Source organism: Camellia sinensis, chromosome 14 (genome assembly GCF_055761805.1).
Source record: "Camellia sinensis isolate YWXY chromosome 14, ASM5576180v1, whole genome shotgun sequence".
Taxonomy (NCBI): Eukaryota; Viridiplantae; Streptophyta; class Magnoliopsida; order Ericales; family Theaceae; genus Camellia; species Camellia sinensis.
In genome coordinates, this window is record NC_138974.1 from 26645018 (window position 1) to 26667949 (window position 22932).

General features: G+C 35.8%; 2 long non-coding RNA genes across 3 annotated transcripts; both read right to left on the reverse strand.

Annotated features, from left to right (window-relative positions):
* Positions 1–918: 918 nt before the first annotated feature.
* LOC145807438 (uncharacterized) lies at positions 919–2013 on the reverse strand. Its single transcript, XR_014350534.1, has 3 exons — positions 1786–2013; positions 1199–1365; positions 919–1077 (listed from the first exon to the last, which is right to left on the reverse strand). It is a non-coding gene; the product is annotated as an uncharacterized LOC145807438 (long non-coding RNA).
* A 3829-nt stretch (positions 2014–5842) lies between these two features.
* LOC145807439 (uncharacterized) lies at positions 5843–9625 on the reverse strand. 2 transcript variants are annotated; one of them, XR_014350535.1, is made up of 3 exons: positions 9493–9625; positions 6373–6418; positions 5843–6082 (listed from the first exon to the last, which is right to left on the reverse strand). It is a non-coding gene; the product is annotated as an uncharacterized LOC145807439 (long non-coding RNA). The 2 variants fall into 2 exon arrangements; XR_014350536.1 differs by having other exon boundaries at positions 5843–6242; positions 9493–9623.
* Between the last annotated feature and the right edge of the window lie 13307 nt (positions 9626–22932).

The window sequence follows — 22932 nt, forward strand, 5'->3', positions numbered from 1 at the left end:
CTTCTAAGCATATCTTCACACAAACTCACAAGGCACTATTGTTGACTTCCTCATTGACTTGTTACATTTAAAAACAAACACAGGTCTTAATCTCTGCAATTTCCAAATCAAAGAAGATGCAGAGCAATCCCATTGCTATATTTTCTTTCTGTCAATAGGCTATTTACAATCTTAATTATGCCTGATTATAGATTTTTTTCTTTATATAGTGAAAAATTGAACAAACAAAACAACACCAACAACACCACCATCAATCCAAATCATCAATCGACTAAAAACACAACAATTAGTTACCTTACCCGTATTTTCTCTACCACGTTTGCCTTGTCGCTCTTCACCATCAACAGCTACCTCTATTTCATGAATCTTCTTCTCCAACACACGTTCCTTTTCCTTTGAAACCTTATCTTTTCGCCCCAAATCTTTTTCAGACTTTGCTGCTACTCTTACTCTTACTCTTACTCTTACTCTTACTCTTAGAATCCTTAACTTTGTTGCTACTCTTACAGTTTTCTTTCTCTCCCACTAAACCCCCACTTGGTTCAATCTTCTCGCCACCACCACCATCGTGCTTTCTACTACTTTTACTCTTCGAATCAACCAAAGCTTTCGACTTTGAAGTCTTATCCCCATCAATCCTTGAACTTTCCACTTTCAGTAATTGAAAAAAGGAACATGATACTTCAAACATAGAGAAACAACCCATGCATTGCTCTCCTATCCTACGTAATAAACTCCTAAGTCTTCATAACTAACTTACCTAACTCTTAAAAAAGACAAAAAGCATTGAATGGAAAAAAAAACGTTCCACTCTGCTCCCCCAAATGATGAGCTAACCAACATAAAACCTACTCCAAAATGTCCAGAAAGTTGTTTCCTCCAAACCATTTGGGTTCAAATATATTGCACCCGAAATTCTTAGTGGCCATAAATTTAAAGTTAGCAGCATGTTCCTAAAATAATACACATGAGAAGCATCTATAAAGAAGTTACACTTACAGGTATTGCCAGGGCAACAGGATCTATTGGAACATTGAAGGGCTCAGCAGCATCCATTTTCATAACCATCTTAATGACCTGCGAACACATAAGATGATTCATTAATAAATAAGTAAAAATGTTGTAACCACATTTCAAGCAAAGATTGTGTTTACATAGGTGTCAACAAATATGAAATACATGTATATAAAGGTCGTACCCAATGCATACTGCTCCCATTAGACATCAACAACATGGCGGTTTTTAATTCTTGCTTTTCGTATTGAGGATCCTGATGAAGCGAGTTTGCTTCTTTTTGATGCGTCCTTCCATTCTGCACCTGTTCTGCATTGCTACCTGGTTCTATACTGGAGGCAACTATTCCACCTATTAGAAATAATTTATAAATTCAGATCTTATAAATTATCAGCAAACCCAAAATAATTTATAGTTTTTTGGGTTATTTATCATTATAAATTAATTCGCCTGATTAGAAATAATTATCATTATATAAATTCAGATCTTCGATAATCTCTGTCTCTCACTTTGAATCTTCGGTAATCTCTCTCCCGCTTAAGTTTTTTGGGTTATTTAAAATTATAACTCTGAATCTTGCGAAATAATTATTTTAATCTGAATTTATATGATGATAATTATTTCACTATTTTCAGCAACAAGATCTGAATTTTAATCTGAATCTTCTGTTGCAAACCCAGCAAGATCTGAATCAGTTGTAGAGAGAGTTATATAATATGATAATCCAATCCACAAAACAGAGAGAGACAGATAGAGAGAGAGAGGTTTTACTTTCGGGTATGGCGAGGGTTTTGGAGAGAGAGCTTCTCGTCTGGGATTGGGACCAAACTTTTCTCACCGTCGAATTAGCTTCCGATTCAACTTTCTTGCTTGCTAGGACTCTGTTGCTGCTGCTCTCTCTCTTTTGCCTATTGTTGAGGAGGAAGGTCTGTTAAAGCAGGAGAACAAAGAGTGAGAGAGAGATAAGAGGGACAGTTGCGAGAGAGAGAGACAGAGGGAGTTGTAGAGACGTGTTTCACAGACGTGGGAGAGAGAGAGAGAGCAGAGAGGGTTTGAGCGGGAAAAAAACTGATCTCAACCATTGATATAAACTTGGAATTAATCTCAGTCATTGGATCAAAATATATCTCACATACATTTTATACATTTTCAAAAACTTTCTTCCCTTATTATATAGATTGAGAAGTAAAGATGAAGCCGTAGAAACTTTTAGGCAATATAAACTTGAGGTTGAAAATCAACTTGGCAAAACTAGTAAGATAGTGAGGAATGACAAAGGTGGTGAGGCTCATTTTCTAATAGGTATGTTAGAAAATCTGAACCAAATGATTTAGAGATCCTAACCCTCTTGCTACATCTAGGTTCATATGATTCATTATTGTTGTGGTCTTCACTGCTACCCATAGTAGTATCAAAAGTTCTTTTATTTGAACTTGTCTCTTCAGTTTCCTTGAGTATGATGCACCATTTGAGAAATTTTGTTAAGGGATACAGGCAGAAGGAAGGCCTTGATTAGTTTGACACCTATTCACCGGTGACAAGAATAACATCTATTCGCATGTTGATTGCGATTGCAGCTTTGTATAATTTGGAAATACATCAAATGGATGTTAAAAGAACTTTTTTGAATGGCGAGTTAGATGAAGAAATCTATATGGAAAATCGGAAGGGTTTCAAGTTCCCGACCAAGAGAAAAAGGTTTGTAAACTTGTCAAATCCCTTTATGGATTAAAACAAACTTCGAAACAATGGCATGAAAGATTTGATCACACTATGCTTTTGGATGGTTTTAAGATAAACGAATATGACAAATACATTTATGTTAAAAACACAGACAAAGGCTATGTCATAGTTTGTCTTTATGTGGATAGCATGCTCATTATTGGAAGCAATAATGACATGATTAAATCCACAAAGAAAATATTGAACAAAAAGTTTGACATGAAAGATTTGGGAGTAGCAAATGTAATTCTAGGAATAAAAATTACTAGAACATCTGAAGGATATGCTTTATCTCAGTCTCACTATGTTGAGAAGATTCTGGAGAAATTTGAAAAGCATGACGATTGTCTTGCTAAAATACCTGTTGACATTAGTCTTCATTTGTCAAAAAATACAGTTGCAAGCATATCACAATTAGAGTACTTTCGGATAATTGGAAGCTTCATGTACTTAATGAATTGCACAAGGCCAGATATAGCCTATGCTGTGAGCAAATTGAGTAGGTACACAAGTAATCCAGGGTCCGATCATTGGAAAGCGATAATTAGGGTATTTAGGTATCTAAGACATACTCAAAATTATGGCATTCATTATATCAAATATCCAACAATACTCGAGGGGTACAGTGATGCAAATTGGATATCAGATACTAAAGACTCAAAATCCACTAGTGGATACGTCTTTATCCTAGGAGGTGCTGCAGTCACTTGGAAATCTTCAAAGCAGACATGCATAGTTAGGTTGACAATGGAATTTGAGTTTATCGCATTAGATAAAATAGGAGAAGAAGCATAATGACTTCGTAATTTCTTAGAAGACATTCTAATGTGACCTAAACCTGTGCCAGCTACAAGCATTCACTGTGATAGTGAAGCAGCAATAGGACGGGCACAAAATCATATGTATAACGGTAAGTCTCAACATATTTGTCGAAGGCATAATGCCGTTAGGCATTTGCTTTCATATGGAATAATTTCCATAGAATATGTAAAATCAAAGGAGAATATTGCGGATCCATTGACTAAAGGGCTAGCCAGAGAGCAAGTGTACTATTTATCGAGGGGAATGAGATTAAAGCCTATTACTTAAAAGTTGCCATAATGGCAAACCAACCTAGTTAACTGGAGATCCCAAGATCTAGGTTCCAAGGGACAACCGAATTATGGATGACTTCACGTATCACTAAGGAGGTTTACTCTTACCCATTTCTATGATAAGAAGAGTGACACCTGCAACGTTAGTAAGATAAGCTTTGCTTGTATGCTGTGTTTGGTTGAGGGATTTGGGAAGGGATTTGGAAAGATAAATAGAAAGGTAGGTGAAATATGAATAAATCATGCTACACCTTTTCACTTTCTCTTTCCAAATCCCTCTCTAAATCCTCCAACCAAACACAACATTAATGATTCTTATAGCTTGGACATCCAAGTGGAGTATAGCAGGATACTCTTAATAAGAAGTCACTTATATGAAAATGAACTGGCCAGTTTTGTGAGAATTGAGAAGGCTAAATTCTCTAAGAGCACTCATGAATTATCAGGCGTTGTTCAAGGCCAAAATAAACACAACTGTAAGAACCAAATTGTGTCTGTAGATACACTATGTGTAGTCTATTGTTTTGGCTTACACAAACAACTGAACAGTTCAAGGCACCGCGTCCACTGGTTAGCTAGTAAGTCCGATAGGCTTTTCACTAGAGGAGGTTCAAAGCCAAAAACTACCTATCTCGATGTGGTGTATCTTCTTAATGTATTCTTTCTTCGTCTGCATTTTGTTGCATGTCTGTTATCGTGAATTCCATTCATGTGGGGGATTGTTGGAAAATGGTTTTTGTATAACCTTATTTTTTGCTAACTTTGAGCATTAATTAAGGTGAGACTCAAGTGTTATTTTTAACGTTTCTAATTGGGTTCATATTTAATGCCGCATAGTGAATAAAATCATGTATTTAGTTGCTCAAAACCATTTTCGGATGAATGAGAATTCAACGCGCATTTTCGGATTCGTGGAATTGGATTTAGGTGGGTTTCCTACACATTTGTGAAATGTGCTTGTTCCACATTGAAAAGGCTTAAGGTTTTGAAAGGGTTTATATACCTTAGCTTGGGATACTTGGGATAGGCTTCAAGGGGTACCTAAGTTTGTGGAAATGTAAGGTTATGGGTGCGAATGCGTGGTGTAAGGTTAGGTTAGGCTTGTATGGTTCAATACATATCTTTTTGAACCAAAAATATTTGTAATTTATTTATTTATTTTTTATTTTGGTTTCAAAATTCAAAATAAAATTGGTCCAAAATTTTTTCCTTCACCCAAACAGTTCCTAACCCACCCGAACAGGTTTGAACCTGTTGAATCCTTCCTGGACAAATCTGGAATTGTCCAAACAGTTCAAACAAATTTTCTATCTGTTGAAATCTATCCGAACAGTGCCTATCTATTGGCACCTGTTCGAACAGCCACCAATCTGCTTATATAAAGGCTGCTTCTAGCAATTCATTTTATTCAATTTTCTCCTTAGAATTTCGTCTTTCTTCTTCTGTTTTTCCTGTGCTCTTACATATACTTCTACATTTATATTTTAGGAAGAAAAAGAGAGAGTTACAACAGAATTTTGGTTCACCAGGCTTGAATTTGTAGTGCTGCAAATTTAAGTGTTAGTCGTTGCAACCTGAAAAGTAGACGGCGGTAAAACTCAAAGCACCGGAGCGAGGGAGAAATCTACTTTAAGGAGATTGTGTCCAACACAAGCCTCGACATTATTTTCTATAAGCTTTTAATTCAGGAAATAATTTATATAATTATTTTTCTGAATTATTTATTTTATTATTTATTTAATTTCTGCATTTAACTTACACACACACACTACTCTGGGTATAACAAGTAGTTCATCGTTTGGTTAGAAAAGTAAATGTGAGATTTATAGTAAAATACACATAATTTTTAGTCAACTAATCCAGAGACTATTTATCTTAGAATGAACATTTCTTTACATTATTGTAATACTCTTTTATCCAGTCCGTTTAAATAAACATGTGCCCCTGCTTTCACTAAACCTAATCTGCTCCAAATTAGAAATGAAATCATTTACTGAATGGAACAACCCTAATGAATTAAATTTCACCGAACAAGTTAATTGTTGTCTTCACAAGATCACATAGTTCCTCCATGTCTGGTTGAGTATCATTAAACACACAATCATTCATATGTTTTCAAATTGACCAAAAGATTGTAAGAGGAATGGCTCTCCCGATCTTTCCTTTGAGCTTCTTCTATTTGAATCCAGACCACCAATGAAGAACTCCTTCCACCGAACTGGACATTGCCCATTGGATCCCCCACCATTTCACTATTGCAGACCACACCCCCCAAACAATTGGACATAGCAACAACAGATGGTTAACACTTTCAATATCAGATTTACAGAATAAACAGACTGTATTAGCACTTCCATTCAACACTCCAATTCGTCGTAAAAACACAAAGGTTTTCATTTCCCTTTCCATGATCTAACAAACCATACAATGAATTGAACTTTAGGGGAGGTTACATTATTCTATAACAAATCAAGAATTTTCATAAAAGACCCATAAGGAGAAGAATCAGACCAATTATAAGCTGAAGAGACACTGAACTCACCTGAGGGAGAAGCATTCCACCTAATTCTGTCTGCTTGATTCATATTCTGATTTGAAGGTTACATTTTATAAACATTATAAACATAATAGTTGGAAATTCTGATGTTGAATGGAATATAGATAGAACTCTTTTTTAGCAAGGGATGAAATCAAAATTGAAATGAAAATTAAAGGTATATGAGAGAGGGAAAATGAAACGAAAATGAAAGGAGGAAACAGTATTTTTAAACTACCAAACAGAAACAAGTTTTCTGTATTTTCATCTTAAATCATTGTGAAGAAGACCAAAAATCACTGTGGTCTCAATTTCATTTTTAAATTAATGTTTTTTTTTTCCTCTATATTTATTATATTTATTTCTGAAATTTCCATGAAGATTTTTTCAAATTAAAATTCTTCATTAAGTGATTGCTCCTACTAAACCCAAGCTACCCCAAGCTACTAATATATATATATATATATCCCCAACATCCTCTGAATTTCATGTTGATTTTTTTTAAATCTCACAAAATCCTCTCAATGTCCTTGCTGATGTAATAATTAATGTGCAACTGATTGATTAGCTAAGATGCTAAAAATGAGTTAATCCTCATGCAGCTCTGCCTGAAGAACAACACAGCAATTATTTATTTATTTATTTTTTTTTTTGTGGTGAGCAACCAGCAACCATTGTCTTTAAAGGCTTTGCCTTTTTGCATACAAAAAAGAGACTGGTGAAGTAAAAAATCACATGATAATTAAAGAATGACATAAATGAAGCAAATAAGCAATATTGGTTCTATAAACAAATCAATTTTGTTTTGTTTTGTGCACACCTGAATATTAGTAGTCACTGCACTTTTATTGTATCTAATGATGATGTAAAGAAAGCCATCTTCTTTTTGACATTGGTGATTCAAATGTATGTACCATCTAACTAACTAGAAATGTTATGGGTTCCATGACTAATTCATTCTATTGGGATTCATATATCTTCTTTTGACTTAGCAGCTGAATGATTTCAGTCTAACACTAACTCACACACCACAAAAACAAAAACTTAACTCAGATCCATTTCCAGGCAGATATTGCCAAAATCTCCATCAGGGCTTACCTAAGAGCACCCTCCTCTTTCTCTTCAAAAGCAGCCAATATGGCTTCACGGTCATAGTGTTTGTTGTTGTTGTTGTCCTCCACCTCCTCCTGAAAAGCAGCCAATATGGCCTTAAAGTCAAGGTGGTGGTTGTCCTCCTCCTCCTCCTCCTCCTCCTCCTCTTCCTCTGTCTCTGCCTCTTGCTCCTCCTCCTCCTCATCACCATTATCATCATCATCATGAACATTAGGCAATTTCAACAAGAAAAGGCAGGCCCTATCCATGGAATACCCAGACACCGGAAGGCGTAGCAGAGGCACATGACATACCTTCATCCTTTTCATAAACATCAGTCCATATTTCTGCGGTGACAGAGCTGATGTCTTGAAATTCAGAGAACACTCCTTGAACTTGACAAGGCTGTCACCATCCAAGCGAAGCTTGACTGCCCTTTTTTTTTGCCTGAATCAGTTATCACAATGCTCTCACCCATGGGCTGGTCACGGACCACCAGCTTCAATAGTGCTTCTCTTTCTGCTGCAGCTCTTAGGCAAAACATTCTCAATTTATTTGATACTCTTATCGCCTCGGCTTTTGTACTAGTTGCCATTATTTCTTGATCGAATTCAGTTGTTATTGGATGTAGATTACGTGGTGAGCAGAGAAAGGAAATGGTTTCGAGTTTTTGGCCAAACATCACACCCCATTTAAAGGTGCAGGATTCGTCAACAATCCTCCCGTCGGGAACCTCTATATGCAGAGACCGAATTCCTTCAAGTTTTTCAAGGTAACTGAGAACAGGAAATTCCAGAGACAGTGAGGTCAACAAATTGGATTTGGTTTTGGGTTTGGAATTGGAATTCTATGCCCAACATGAGCTTGAAACAGACACGGTTTGAACTTGAGGGATTAGGGAAGCGAAGAGCTTCGAGAGAACAGAGCAGCGACACAGACATTTGACATTGGAGACTTTGTTCAAGATGTGGAGGACAATGTCTTCCAGTAGCCAACTGAACAACCCTTCCTCCTCCTCCATTTTCATTTCTTCCTCAGGGCACATATCTTTCTCTCTCTCAAGATTATCCAAGAAAATTGTTGGGTGGTTTTCAAAGCCTGAATCTTGAAACTTTCTCAATCCAATTAAACAGTCTCTAAAGAACTAATTAATGAGTATGGGACCTTGAACTAAAGTTTGAATTTAAGCTTGAAACATGATGTTTCCTCTCTCTCTCTAGATTGCTCTTCTCCAAGAAATTGTTGCTGTGATCCTAACGAACTCTATACAATCATCAAGAGCATGGAAATGACCCAGGTAGCATTAGGCCGGTCTTTCATGCTATTTATTATATCTTGCCAACCTTCCCTTTACACATGACCCGGGTAGCATTAGGCCGGTCTTTCTGCGCGTCAGGATCCTCTGAAGTGAAAATCCTGAAGTCATCTCCTAGAGTGATCCCATCCAACGGCTGAAATTAAACCTCACCAAAACGACGTCGTTTTGGTGAGTAATTCGAAAAGAAAGAACAAAAAAAAATTCAGCTTTTGTTCAAAAGTTTCTGCAAATATGAAGCATTAGAGATAGAGAGAGAGAGAGAGAGGCTGAGAGGAGGGAGGAACCCTTCCCACCCCCGACGCGCCGCGGCCGCTTAATTTTTGAAGCAGCTCCTTTTCTCCTCAATAGCGTCATCTTCCAAGAATTTTCCCAATTTCTCAACAATCTCACCTACTTCAGTCAGCCACCTCTCAACATCTGATTCAATGAGTTCCCCATTTCTTTTGGCTACATACCCTCCTTCAACCCTAGATCTCTTATCTTGCAATTTCTCAAGTAATTCTCTGATGTTTTTCACATTTTTATTGTAGTGAAACAGATAACCAAATTGATTGGTGATGGGAGGGAATATGAAATCCAATAGTTTCGAAGCAACTGGAGCAATCATGGAAATATAACTCATTTTTCTCTCTTATTTTCACTTTTCTTCAGATCATCAAAATGACAATATAAAAAGCAAAATCAAAGAGTACGTGACAGGAGCTTTTAAAGCTTACCTATCTCTCTTGCTTTGCTTTTGCTTGCCTTCCCAAATGAAAAAGTTTCAATCTGTTGGAGTATGGCGTGGCAGCGGCGGCGGCAGTGGCGCGTCGAGGGTGGGAGGGGCTCCTCCTCTCAGCCCTTCTCTCCCTAATGTTTCATATTTGCAGAACCCTTGACGTTTTGAACCAGAGTTTTTTTTTTTTTTTTTTTTTTTTAATTACAAATTAATTAGAAAAACGACGTCGTTTTGGTGAGGTGACCACTCTAGCCGATGACTTTAGGTTTTCACTTCAGAGGATCCTCATGCGGTCTTTCATACTATTTATTAGTTTGAGAAGACTAAATAAGTGTATTTTTTGACTTTTTATAAAATATGAGTTGGGTTTAAAGTGATGTATTAGAGAGGTGATGTGACTTAAATAGGATGATGAGACTTAAATAGGATAGTGACTTTTTGATTTTTTGTCTTTTTTCAATCTTCCCAAACTAGGCCTTAGTAATTATAATATTACTTTTTTAATATAAAAATGTTATAAATTTCAAATTTTTTATCAAATAAATGATCAAATATCTTATATAGATGTAAAATCTACACCCATGTGTCATATCCCCGACCTTTTTTCTTGGACTGCTATTAAATAAATTTGCCATTTTTAATCATTATTTAAATAGTAATATAATGTTATTCTAGTTCAAAAGTTAAAATTTTTTTTCAAACTAATGATATGACAATCTCTTAAAATATCTAAAATAATTCTTTCTCTCATTTCTTCTTTAATAATGAGTTACTTAGGGCAAGTTTGGGAAGATCCAAAAAAGTCAAAAAATCAAAAAGTTACTCAAAAAGCTAAAAAGTTAACACTATTCACCAAAAGTCAACAATTACGGCTGCACAACTCCCAATTCAAATTTTTCCCTACAAATCAATTTTTACAATTTTTTATTACACATTTTTCAATAAAAAGTCAAAAAGTTAACCCAAACATTCATATTTTCAACCTCAATTTTTTAGTCCAAAAAGACAAAAAGTGCATTTTTTTAGTCTTCCCAAACTTGGCCTTACTCCCTCCGTCTTAAAATATTAGTCCCTTATTACATTTTTTATTGTCTCAAAATATTAGTCTCTCTTCAAAAATCAAGTACAAAAATAATGTAAATTTCTTATTTTGCCCTTCTTTTAAATTAATAAACAATATAAAAAGTACAATTATGACATTGATATTTCCAAAAAATATACTATCAAAAGGGTAATTTTGAAAAATCAACTTTTTTTAAATGCAATAATTGTACTACCAAAAAAAGTTAGATTCCCCAAAAGAGACTAATATTTTGGGACGGAGGGAGTATTTCTTTTACACGTCACTATATTTAAAAAATAAATTTATAAAGTGATAATGTATATTATTTATTTTATATAAATTTAAATTAACAAAATTTAATTGTAAAACAACAAACGTTTGACTTTAAGTACGTATACACATTTCTTATATTTTATTAGGGTTTGTGGGATACGTTTGCGGATCGATTTTGTTCTTTTTTTTTTTTTTTTTTTTTTTTTTCTCTCTCTCTCCTTAGGTCTCGTTTGTCAAGTTAATATTTTTGTCAAAAAGTTATTAAAAAAGTCAAAAAACTTATAACCTATATAAAAAAGTCAAAAATTTTATTTTCTCTCTACTTTTTGCATATCTTTTCTTAAAAAGCCAAAAAATCACTCCAAATATACTAATTTTTTTACCTCATATTTTAGTCAAAAAATTAAAAAATTACTAAAATAATCTGTTTCTAAACGAGACCTAAATGCCAAACCAACTATATTGTATGAAAAGATGTCAACGATATACATAAAATTTAATGTAATATATATATGGGTCTTGGGTTTTCAATCTTACTGGGTTGATAATTTTAAGATCCAAAATCAAACCAACATATTGAGACAATTGAACCAATTCAACCCAAACTAACCCAACTTATATAGGTTGGATTAGCTCAATTCTTGAGTTTTCTAGGTATTATGTGCGCCCTAATTGTTATAGGGATGAGTTTCTCTCTATTTCACAAAGTGGACTAGATCATACTGTTGGGCATGTAGGACCCACTATGAGTTCCGTTTTGATGATTTAAACCGTTTAATTTATAAATCTCATCGAGTATTTCTTCTACGTAAAAAATTACATTAACCGGATATCGATAGCTCTTAATTAGAACATATTTTTGTCAATGGTAAATATAATTTTAAAATAAATTGTTAATAAAAAAAAATGTGTTCTAATCAACTTGATTTTTTGCAGAGATAAAGTACTCAACGAGCTCTATATATTGAACGATTCAAATTTTCAAAACGGTAGCTGTGGTGAGTCTCGCAAGCCCAACAATACGGTCAAATCCACTTTATGAACTGGAGAGAAACACATTCCTTGTTATAACAACTTCGACAATGGCATTGACTAGAGTTGTTAACATTTGGCTTACAAAAAATGTTATCAATAATGTTGTATTATTCGTTGTGTAAAATTTGAAATGATAGCAATATCATGTCAAATTTTAATCCAATAAATATTTGATCATTGATTTTTTAAAATATACAATTCAGATATGTGCAAGAAGAAAGTAAATTTTTTTGCTTTTTTTTTTTTTTTTCAAAAAATGAATTGTATATTTGAAAAAACATATTAGTCATCTATTTTTTGAGAGAAATTAAAAATAAAAATGTTACAATTTTCACATTTATTTAATTTTTTGTATGAATAATATGCATTGAGGATTTTTCAAAATGAGCAATTTGGATCATTAAAACATAGTGGACCCCTTGGGCCTTCTATCAAGTTCAAAAAAATCTAACCCGGTATGGGTTATCAATCGTTAAGATTTTTTATTCTCTTAATTTTTTTTTTGATTGGCATAAAGAAGGCTTTATTGATGAAACACATACAAAGTATGACAAAATACATCAATAAAGAGGAGCTTGGAGCTAGTTCAAACTCCAACCTCCTAGTTGGTGAGAGACCAGCAAACAGAGCCAAAGAAAAGAAAAACCAACAAGCATTCCTTTGGTGAGCAATAACCACCAGAACAAATTAGCAGCAAGCATTCCTCTGCCAAAGTATGATAGAAAAACCAGCAAACATTCCTCTGCCAAAGTAAAGAAAAACTCAGCAAAAACAACACACTAGTAGCCACAACACATAATAGCAGTACATTGAAGCAGCACACTGAACACATTAGCAGCACAAATCAGCCCAGAGATAGATCAGTAGCAGCAACTGATTTGTAAAGCCCAGCCATAGAATCAAAAACAATCCCTGATTTGTCACCAATTGAAAATTAAATCATCAACAGAGTAGGGAAGGTCTTAATAGATGCTTTCAGCCAAAGTGCTGCTCTGAATTTTATAAGTCCTCAAGATTTAGCCACTGCTAAGCAATCCAGTCCTACAAAACTCAGCAAAAACCAGCCCAAAAGATGCAGCCATAGAACACATTAGCAGTACATTGAAGCAGCACACTGAACACATTAGTAGCACAAACCAGCTCAGAGATAGATCAGTAGCAGCAACCGATTTGTAAAGCCCATCTGTGGAATCAAAGACAACCCCTGATTTGTCTCCAATTGAAAATTAAATCATTACCTGAGTAGGGAAGGTCCTTAATAGATGCTTTCAGCCAAAGTGTTGCTTTGATTTTGATAGTTTCACTCAGGCCAGAGAAGTTGGGTTGACCTCTGCAAAAACGCATTCGTTCTTGTGTTTCCAAAGTGACCAAAGAACAATAAGGGGGATAGCTCTCCAAATTAACCTATCAATGTTCTTGAAATTGCCACCCATCCACCATTGGAGAAAACCATCCACTCAACCTTGTATGCACCAAGAAAGCCCCTAATCGTGAATTATAGAAGACCAAATCAACCAAGAAAATAGGCAAAGAAGCAAGACATGGACAGCAGATTCAGATTCAGAACTACAGAAGGGGCAAAAGGTGGAAACACTAGCATCTAAAATGCCAATTCTGTGCATAAATTCTGCTGACTTGATTCTGTTTTTTCAGGCCAACCAATAGAAAAATGAAACCTTAGAGGGGGACAGCCCTAAGGTTATTCTCTTAAATCATGTTTATCCATCTGTTATCCATTATTTATATATATATATATATATTAGTGGGAGTGTGCCCACTCGATCAGTGTGTGTAAAATATTAATTTTAATTTTAATTTAAAATATATACGTTACGTATTGTTGAAATGATAATATGTTATTTCTTAGACCCAAGATCATGCTCAAGCCTCATTTTATAATTTTTTTGTTTTAAATGACTCTTAAAGGAATATTTTGAAAAAACTCAAAACGTATTAAAACTACCAACAACCTTACGTGCCTTCACATACTAATATATATACGATATATATATAGATATTAATAGTATATAGATAGATAGAAAATGGACAGAAGATATACATCAGCCGATCAAAAAATATATCTATGTATATCATACATCAGCCAATCAAAAAATATGTATAACATCTATCTGTTATATATTATTTATTTTACGTTTTGTTTCCAACTAGAACTCTACATCCCTAGATATATAAAGAGAGAGAGGGGGAGAGAGAGAGAGACAGAGACAGAGACAGAGAGAGTCCACGCTGTTGAGAAGTCAGTTTTTATTACTATTTCTTTGAGTTATTATTATTTGTTCCTTCTTGAAGAGTGAGTGAAGAAGAGTCGTGTTCTTGAAAGAGACCAACAATGGAGTTTGATGAACAAGTGGAGGCCACTGTTAGAAGAATCCACAACGTCGGTATCCCTACAAATCAACTGCAAGAACAAGAAGAAAAAGAAGAAAAGCAAACTTTAAGCGACAATGCCAACAACAACAAAAAATTCAATCGTGATTCTGTCCCACCAGGGTATAGGTTCTGTCCCTCCGACCTCGAGCTCATCGGCGATTACCTGATGCAGAAGGTCCTCAATCAGCCATTACCACATGACGATATCATCGAAACCAATCTTTATATGCATAATCCTGATTATTTTACAGGTTTTCTTCTCTTTCTCTCTTCTTGTTTTGTCTCCTCCATTTTTTTTTTAGTTTATGTGTGCTAGTATTATTAGGTCAATGGTTTTGTAGCCTTTACTACTAAAGGCTCTTCGGAAAAAAAATTAATGCAAGACTTCAAGAATTTGGTTTAGGGTTTGGTTGTTGGTTTTGATCCATATAGCTTTCTTATTTATTTATTTTTTGTAAATTATAATTTTGATGCAAAACAACAAGAAGGTAAAAAGGTTCAACAAAGAATATTTTGATCCATATAGGTTTCTATATAGTTAGTTTTAGTTTTTGTGTTGTAAGGTAAAAAAGATGCGAAACTGAGATATTTTGTCCTAGGGTTTTGAAAAACATCATGTTCTATATGAATTTTTTGAAAAAGTTCTATCATCTCTACTTGTTTTGATTCATTTACTTTAGTTCTTACGTTGGCTTTTGAAAAAGATGCAAGAAAAACTTCGGTTTTGGAAAAGCATCATGTCCTATGATGAATTAAATGGTTGTTGTTGATTTTGTTTTCTTGTTCTTTGCTTCTTCTTGTTTTTGTTTCAATTACATGTTTCAATTATTTTATTTTCCGTTGCTTTTATGCCTTAACGTTTTGCTGAAAGCATTGTGTAATGTTCTTGGGTTTTAATGGCCATGCTAATAGTTCTTTGGGTAAAATTGCCCCTCTTTGAGATTGGAGCACTTTATGGTTTAAATATAATTTTGGACTAAAATGTCATCAATTTGAAAAATGTATTACACACATTATTTTTTAGAGTGAACTTGGTTTTCTAAAATAATAAAGTAATATTAACTCAATAAATAAAATATAAAACAAAATTAAGAAGTGATTTAAAATATAACTAAATTAAAATATAAAATAAATAATAATTAAGGATTGGTCTAAAATATAATTAAATTACAATTAGATTAAAATTTAAGGATTTATTATTAATTATGATCTAAAATATAATTGAATTAAAAAGCTCGGAATTACAATAAATAATTAAGGTTTAGGATTAATTATGATTTAAAATTTAATTAAATGAAAATTAGATTTAAAATTTAGGAATTACAACAAATGTTTGAGAATTTATGATTAATTGTGATTTAATTGAATTAATGTTAGAAATTATAAATTATGTGTATAAGAGATGAGAGAAAAAAATTAACAAAAAATACTTAGGATTTAACGGTATTACCATCATTTCACTTCTATAATTAACGGTTTATCCAAAACCATATAGGGGGTTGTCTAGCCATCTTTTGTCCAATTTCTTTTGTTTTTATCTTTTCTACTTGTTTCTTTGGCTTTCTTACATGCAGATTTTTCTTAGTCGTTTTGCCTCCAATTAATAATAAGAGCAACCTTTTTTTCCTCTCATTAGTGTTTGCCTTGGTTCTTGCATTTGAATCTAAACCTGTATACACTTACGGAAAACAATTAGGATGGATGGTGCATGGCTTCTAAAGAATGTATGAAAACATGAAGAAGTTTTAATCATTTGAAATTGATACTTTTTATTGTAGTGATATGAGTTATATTTATTCACCCAAAAAAGATATGAGTTATATATCTTAATTTTTTCTTTAAAATAAATTTCTAAACTGTCTTTGTATGTCTTCTCAACTTAACATTAATTGTTAATTCGAAATATTGCTCATTTTAAGGCAGGGATGTTTACTTTGTGGCTGCTACTACTAGGGTATTTTGTGGCTATTTTGGGTTGTTGTTTCTTTGTTTTGTTTCTGCTTTGGTTGTTTCGGTTAGTCTCTCACCAACTCTTAATATTGTGCTTACAAATAATTAGACTTACTTTTCGGTACCAACCTAGTTGAGATTGTTTAGTTTGATTGTGATGCTTTTAGCACTTGCCTTTCTTTTCTTTATTGATATATCTTGATGCTAATTTTTATCAATAAATGTTCTCTTTTTTGCTAATCAAAAGAAAAAAAAAAGGTGTGCAGTTTGCTAATCAATTAATTAACAGAAAGGTGCAAGCCATTAGGGGAGAGGGAGTGGTACTTCTTCACACCGAGGGATCGAAAGTATCCCAAGGGAAACCGACCGAACCGAGTGGCTGGTGATGGTTACTGGAAGGCCACAGGAGCAGATAAGCCAGTCAAGTTAGGCAAAATCATCCTTGGATACAAGAAGTCGTTGGTTTTCTATCTAGGCAAGCCACCAAACGGTGACAAGACTGATTGGATGATGCATGAGTTTACATTAAATGCAGATTCCAGACAGCCAAAGAATGCAAATGATATGAGGGTATAAGCTTTTTCCATCTCTACTAAACTTTCATAACTACTGTTGTTTCTTGTATTAAAGCAATCTATTCTCTATTCTTGCAGTTGGATGATTGGGTTTTATGCAGGGTTTATAAGAAACCTAAGAATTCGAACAAAGTCAAGCAACTAGATCAGTCCGAGCTAGATAATTATCCTGTTGCAGCAACATTGTCAGAAGAAAAGACTCCATGTGTTAATAATAACAACAATGTCGCAGAAATGAATTTGGATTATAATAGCATGGGATATTCAAGTCAATTTATTAACACATGCAGTGACTTCTTTCAATTGCCTTCGCTAGATGAACTCAAAATGCCTGATTTCACAGATTCTTATGCTTGCCTCCCAGAACTCAAAATGCCTGATTTCACAGACTCTTATGCTTGCCTCCCTGAACTCAAAATGCCTGATTTCACAGATTCTTATGCTTGCCTCCCAGAACTCAAAATGCCTGATTTCACAGATGCTTATGCTTGCCTCCCTGACATTGAATTACCTTTCGAAAATGAACTCCTTCAAACTCCTCATACAGATGCTTGCTTCCAAAATTTCACTGTGCCTCATCAGCCAACAAGTTTGAATTCTAGTTCTATGTCAATTGGCTCATTCAGACCGATCATGCCAACGCATATAGAAGAAGAATCAACTCAGCAAGGGGGATCCTCTTCCGAGCTTGGACAATCATCAACTCAGCAATGTCGCAGGTAGTCCTTCAATGCCAATGTCAGTGTCACTATGGTGATTTTATCTTTGGATATGCTGCAAGTTAATCCAGTGCAGTGCACAAACCAAACACAAGGCAGGACAAAGAGAATATATATGCATAAAAAGGATTTGAATTTTTTTTTTTGGTGGGACTAATTTTTGAAAAATCATGTCCATCAATTATTTTTTTGGTCTCATTTTATGTTTTGTTTTCGCATTGCCAGGCTTATTGATATTAACCAATTCATTAGATAGAGTCTAGTAGTTGATTAGCATTGAAGTTTTGTGTGTGTGTGTGTGTTGTCTACGCCCATTTAATTCCATGGAATCTTTGCTTTTGTTTTAAATGCATGGAACCATCTTTTATTTATTTATTTTATTTTGTTGGTTTTGTAATTCTCATGTTATAATTTATTTATTATTATCATTTTAATTGTTCGTCACATTCTGATGAATGCTCACATAGTTGTGGATTGATAAGGACTTAGCTAAAGATGATTTAGCTGCAGAGAAAGCTACAGATCTAGCTATGACTTCAGTCTACAAAGTAGGATGCATCAGGTCATGTGGTGCACAACCTCAGAGGAGTAATACCCATTGCCTAAGAGCTGTAACCAATTTTGTTACAACTGGAATTGGTTAGGATTAACACATAGTTTAGAATTAACTCTAGTTAGGTTGATCAATATAATAAACTACTATAAATGTTGTACTGCTAGAGGTCCTAAGGCTACATGAATTGCTAAGGGAAGCACCTAGCCTTTCTATGGAGTCTGAGGATTCGTGTAAATGGGTGGCAAATCCAGAAGGATCATTCACAGTAGCAGCAGCATGGAGTTGGTGAGTGTCTTCAAAAGGCCCTACTGTCAGGGTAACTAATGAATTGTGGAAAAATTTTGCTCCACCCAAGGTAAAATTTTGTGGGTGGTTAGGATGGAGAGGTAGACTTAAAACTGCAATGTTATGAAGAGATTTGGAGTGTTAAATGAGGAATCAAATTCTTTGTGCTTATTTTGTAAAACAGAGGAGGAGTCAGTCCATCGTATTATGCTGTTTTGCCCTTTAGCTTGGAAAGTTTGGACTGATATGATGAAGTGCTGGGATTTGATGTGGGTTTTGCCTGGTTCAGTTGAGGATCTATTGCATTGGTGGGCAGGAATCAAATTTATTAAGGTGGTTCTTAAAATGTGGAAAGTAGTACCTCTAGCAGTCATGTGGTCAATATGGAAAGCAACGAATGAATGTCTTTTAAGTGGTAAATCAGTTTTTTTTTTTTTATCAGCAAAAAACTTTATTGATGCAATGGAGCATACAAAGTATGTGGATACATCAATAAAGGAGAAAGGAAAGAGCTAAAGCATCGCGGGACTACAACTTGATCCCAACAAGGTGGACACCAAGAGAGAAACCGTAACAGATGCTAGCACTAGCCACAGAGTTGGTAAGGAACCAACAAGAGGCAAAGGCCACAAGCCAAGGACACAAAAGCTCAAACCACCACTGCACAACTGGAACCTCAAAAAGACAACCTGATCTGGTGGAGATTGGACACAATGTCATGAACTGAACTATCAGTTGATTGGAATGAACTATCGGAATTGGTGAAAGTGAGGGTAGCACTTTGGAGTAAATCTAATATAAAGGGGATGCAGTATTCAGTGCAGGATAATGTCACTAATCTTCATCAGATCAAGGCTTGTGTTTGCAGCAGAAGTTTGGCTATCAGTTGATGTCAGGTGGATGTGCTAGCTAATGGTTAGGGGGCCTTGGCTGCTATTGATAATTGGGAGTGTCTATGTTGTTTTTGTTTTCTTCTTTTGCTGTCTTGGTTGGTTTCTCATCAACTTGGGGTTGCTAGCATATGATTGTGCTAACTTTCGGTGCCAACATAATTCGGATCGGTAGTCTAGTTATGATGCTTATAGCATTCCCCTTGCTTTTTTGATGTATGTTATACTTTTTATATTTTTCATATCATCAATAAAGTATTCTTTTTGCTGATCAAACAAAAGTGTTGTACTGGATGTATGATTCAGTTTCAAATTGAAAAAAATTCAGCCCTTCTTCATGGATGCACATATGCTGCTGCCTTTTTATCCGTGTTAGGTCAGGTAAATGTTAATTATTGTCGTTGGAGCATTGTTAAGATCCGTGTGAAAAGTGGTTTGGAAATAATATTTAAAAAGTTAATATATTTTGAAATAGGAGAAAAGTTTATGTTCTTCATGTTTTTTAATGTCTAAGACATTTTCTTTTGTCAGTGAAAAAAGATTATTGATGAAATTCAAAATAAACATAATTAGAACGGGGATTAGTGCTTAAAATATCATTGAAAAGCAATCTAATCTCAACTAGATTGGCACCGAAAGATAAACTCAAACATGTGCAAGCACCAAGTCAAAGGATTGGTGAGAAGCCAATCAAAAGCCTAAAGAACAAAAAACAGAACATGAGAACAATAAAAAACCAGATTACACCCCTGCATAACTCCACCTAATTTTTATTTATTTATTTATGTTTTGATCGACAAAAGTCAATGATTAATTATTAGATTAATACTTAGTGGGAGTTGAACTTACACACTCTCCTTGCAAACACTTAATAGTGGAACCCTTGACCTCCTTTTAGAAGAGATTTAGTGGCCAAAGCATAGCTCCAACCCCCCCCCCAAAAAAAAAAAGGTTAAATCACATTAATTAAGCTTGATCAATTGATGCAGGGAAGCATATCAAGAAGAACAGCAAACAACAAGATCAAACCACGAACAAATTCAAACTAGAGATGCTCTCTTTACGAATGAATAATATTGAGAAAACTCTTTATTTTTATTAATCAAATATTAACTTTAACTCCCATAGCCCTGACAGTTATAACTTTATTTATAATTAACCTATTTCTTGGAGAATAATAAACTAATAAAATAAGAAATACTAATAGAATAGGAAAATTGCATCAAATCAAATTAAGAAACTAAATAAATCTATTCTATTCTACACTAAATTAAATATGCCTAATTAAATATTAATTCTAAAATATAAAATAAATATATATAATGTTTTTAAATCTCAATCCATATCATTCTCCTCCGTTTGAAAAAATTCGTCCTCGAGTTTCTGGGACTTGAAACAATTTGACTCGTCTACACTTGTCTGCATTAGTCTTGTATCTAAAATTAATTTTTTAAAAACTCGATTAATGAAGCCCACAAACTTGTAAAATAGAACAATCTTTGAGTAATCATCCATTGATTTTCCCAAGTAAACCAGCATACTTCCTTCCTTGGTTCAAGAGATATGTAAAAAGGATTGTCACCATGTGATGCATGGCGTCCTTCCATGTGAAGAGAATTCCAATAGTCCAGATCCTCTATTTTGCTTTGGTTAGTAAGAACCTGCACAGTAAGTACACCATAATGTTTACAAGGGTCATTCATCATGTCATTGTTTCTTTCCACAAAAATTTCATGGGTCTCCTTATGCTCAACTTTACCATCAAATATGTCATCAAACATGCTTTTGTTTGAAACTTTGAGTATTTATTCGGCGTTATTAAATACTTCACCAATTTCTTTTGTTGAACTGATTTCAACAATCTCGTCTTTCTTAACTTCAACCTCCTCCTCATCCGAATAGTCATAGTATTTTGGAGGTGAATCCCAATCAATGTGTAACTGTAGTGATGAAGATTTTGTATCTGAAAATATTTCTTCGGCTTCACCTTCTATTGTAGCAACCCAATCCAAAAAAAATTTTGGTTGTAAACAACCTTTGAATTCTGGTATGTCAAGTTTAAAGCTCAACTCCCATTGATTGGATGCACTGTTCACCATGGGATGCCTTCTTTGTGGTCTGTACGCTCCAAACGAGTTCTCATCTTCATCCTTGACATAAATACATTCTCCTTCTCCACAAGTCATGGATTTGGTTTATAGTTGCAACTAACGTCTATGGCCTCAAAACGCTCCAACAAGGTAAGCATCCTTTCAAGGCGTTCTAAACGTCGAAATCACTCCTCTATTCGGGCATCTCGTACCGCATCATTTCTCTCATACCTCTTGAGAGGGTGATTTATGATTTGGAGTTGGGCCGAGATATCGACCGAGCAGGTTGAAAGCCCAGCAGTGCATTGGGCCGAGATGATCGACTGTTCGCCCAGAGAAGGGCTGCCAGAACTTGGGCCGGGCAGAGTTCGGGCTGTGTGCCACCCCGGACCGGACAGAAACTGCTCGGCAAGGCAGTGCTCGGTCGGACCATGATGCTCGGTCCGAGGATGGCCGAAGCCAGATAGGCCGAGTGACCGGCGCCCGGGAAGGCGCGGACATCCGAGGAAGTTATCTGACCAGCAGAAAGGCCGACCCCAGGAGGCACCTCGGGCTAGGCTTTGCCGAGATGCCGCCTAGCCCGGTCCTCCTCAGTCTTGGCCAGTGAAGTGCTAGGGTATGGAGCACGGCATGGCACAACAACGGATAGGGCAGCTCGGCTGCCGAGCTCCAGCTGTGATGACAGGCAGTTGAGGTTAGGTGATGAATGGCATGGTTTATGCTGACAGATGGGATAGCAGAGCCACGTGTCAGGAGATGACTGGGAGTGGATATGGGGTTCAGAAGGTATATAAGCATGTCTGCGCCCTCCATACGCAACACACGAACATTTTTGTAAGGACTTCTTATACTCAAACACTCTCTCCCTTCTCTCTATCCATCCTAAGGTGTGTGCTAACTTGATTGTCGGAGGATTTTTCCGGCCACACACCGCCGGGTAGCTCACCATTACTTGCTCGCAGGTGATCGGACATCGACGGAGCTCGGAAGAAAGGAATACGGGCTTGCCGGAATATTTGCTCCCCGTACAATTGGCGCCGTCTGTGGGAAAGGAGTTTTCAGACAAAACCTTGTCTTCCAGGCTCGTCTGATCGCAGTCCATGGCGAACAACGACGAGTTTCCGTTGTCCGCCATCGACGGAGCCACCCCGGAGTATACCCGAAGGAGAGAGGGACCTCCTGCCGTCCATCCAATGGCTGACTTGGGGACGCCCACTGGAGGACAGTTAGGAAACGCGCGGGATAAGCGCGGAAGGAGTCATGGTCATTCACGGAGTCCAGACGGTCACCGGCGGAGGAGAGACTCGCACGGCAGGCGACTGGAAAACAAGTTGAGGGACCAAGACGCTGTCATCAGGCGGATGGCGGCGGAGATGGAGGATCTTAAGCGGCATGTCAAAGGGAAAGGTGTAGCTGGAGTGGGAGACCACAGTGAGCGCACCCCATCCCGCCGGTCAGGCGATCAGAGTCAGCGACGCACTCAGTCCATTTCCATCACCAGAAGTTACCAGGTTGGTGATTCCGACGTGCATGCAGAAAAGTCTAGCGCGCAAGACAGCACCTACAAACCCTCACGTCCGGCGACGACGTCGAGGTACTCATACTCCGCTC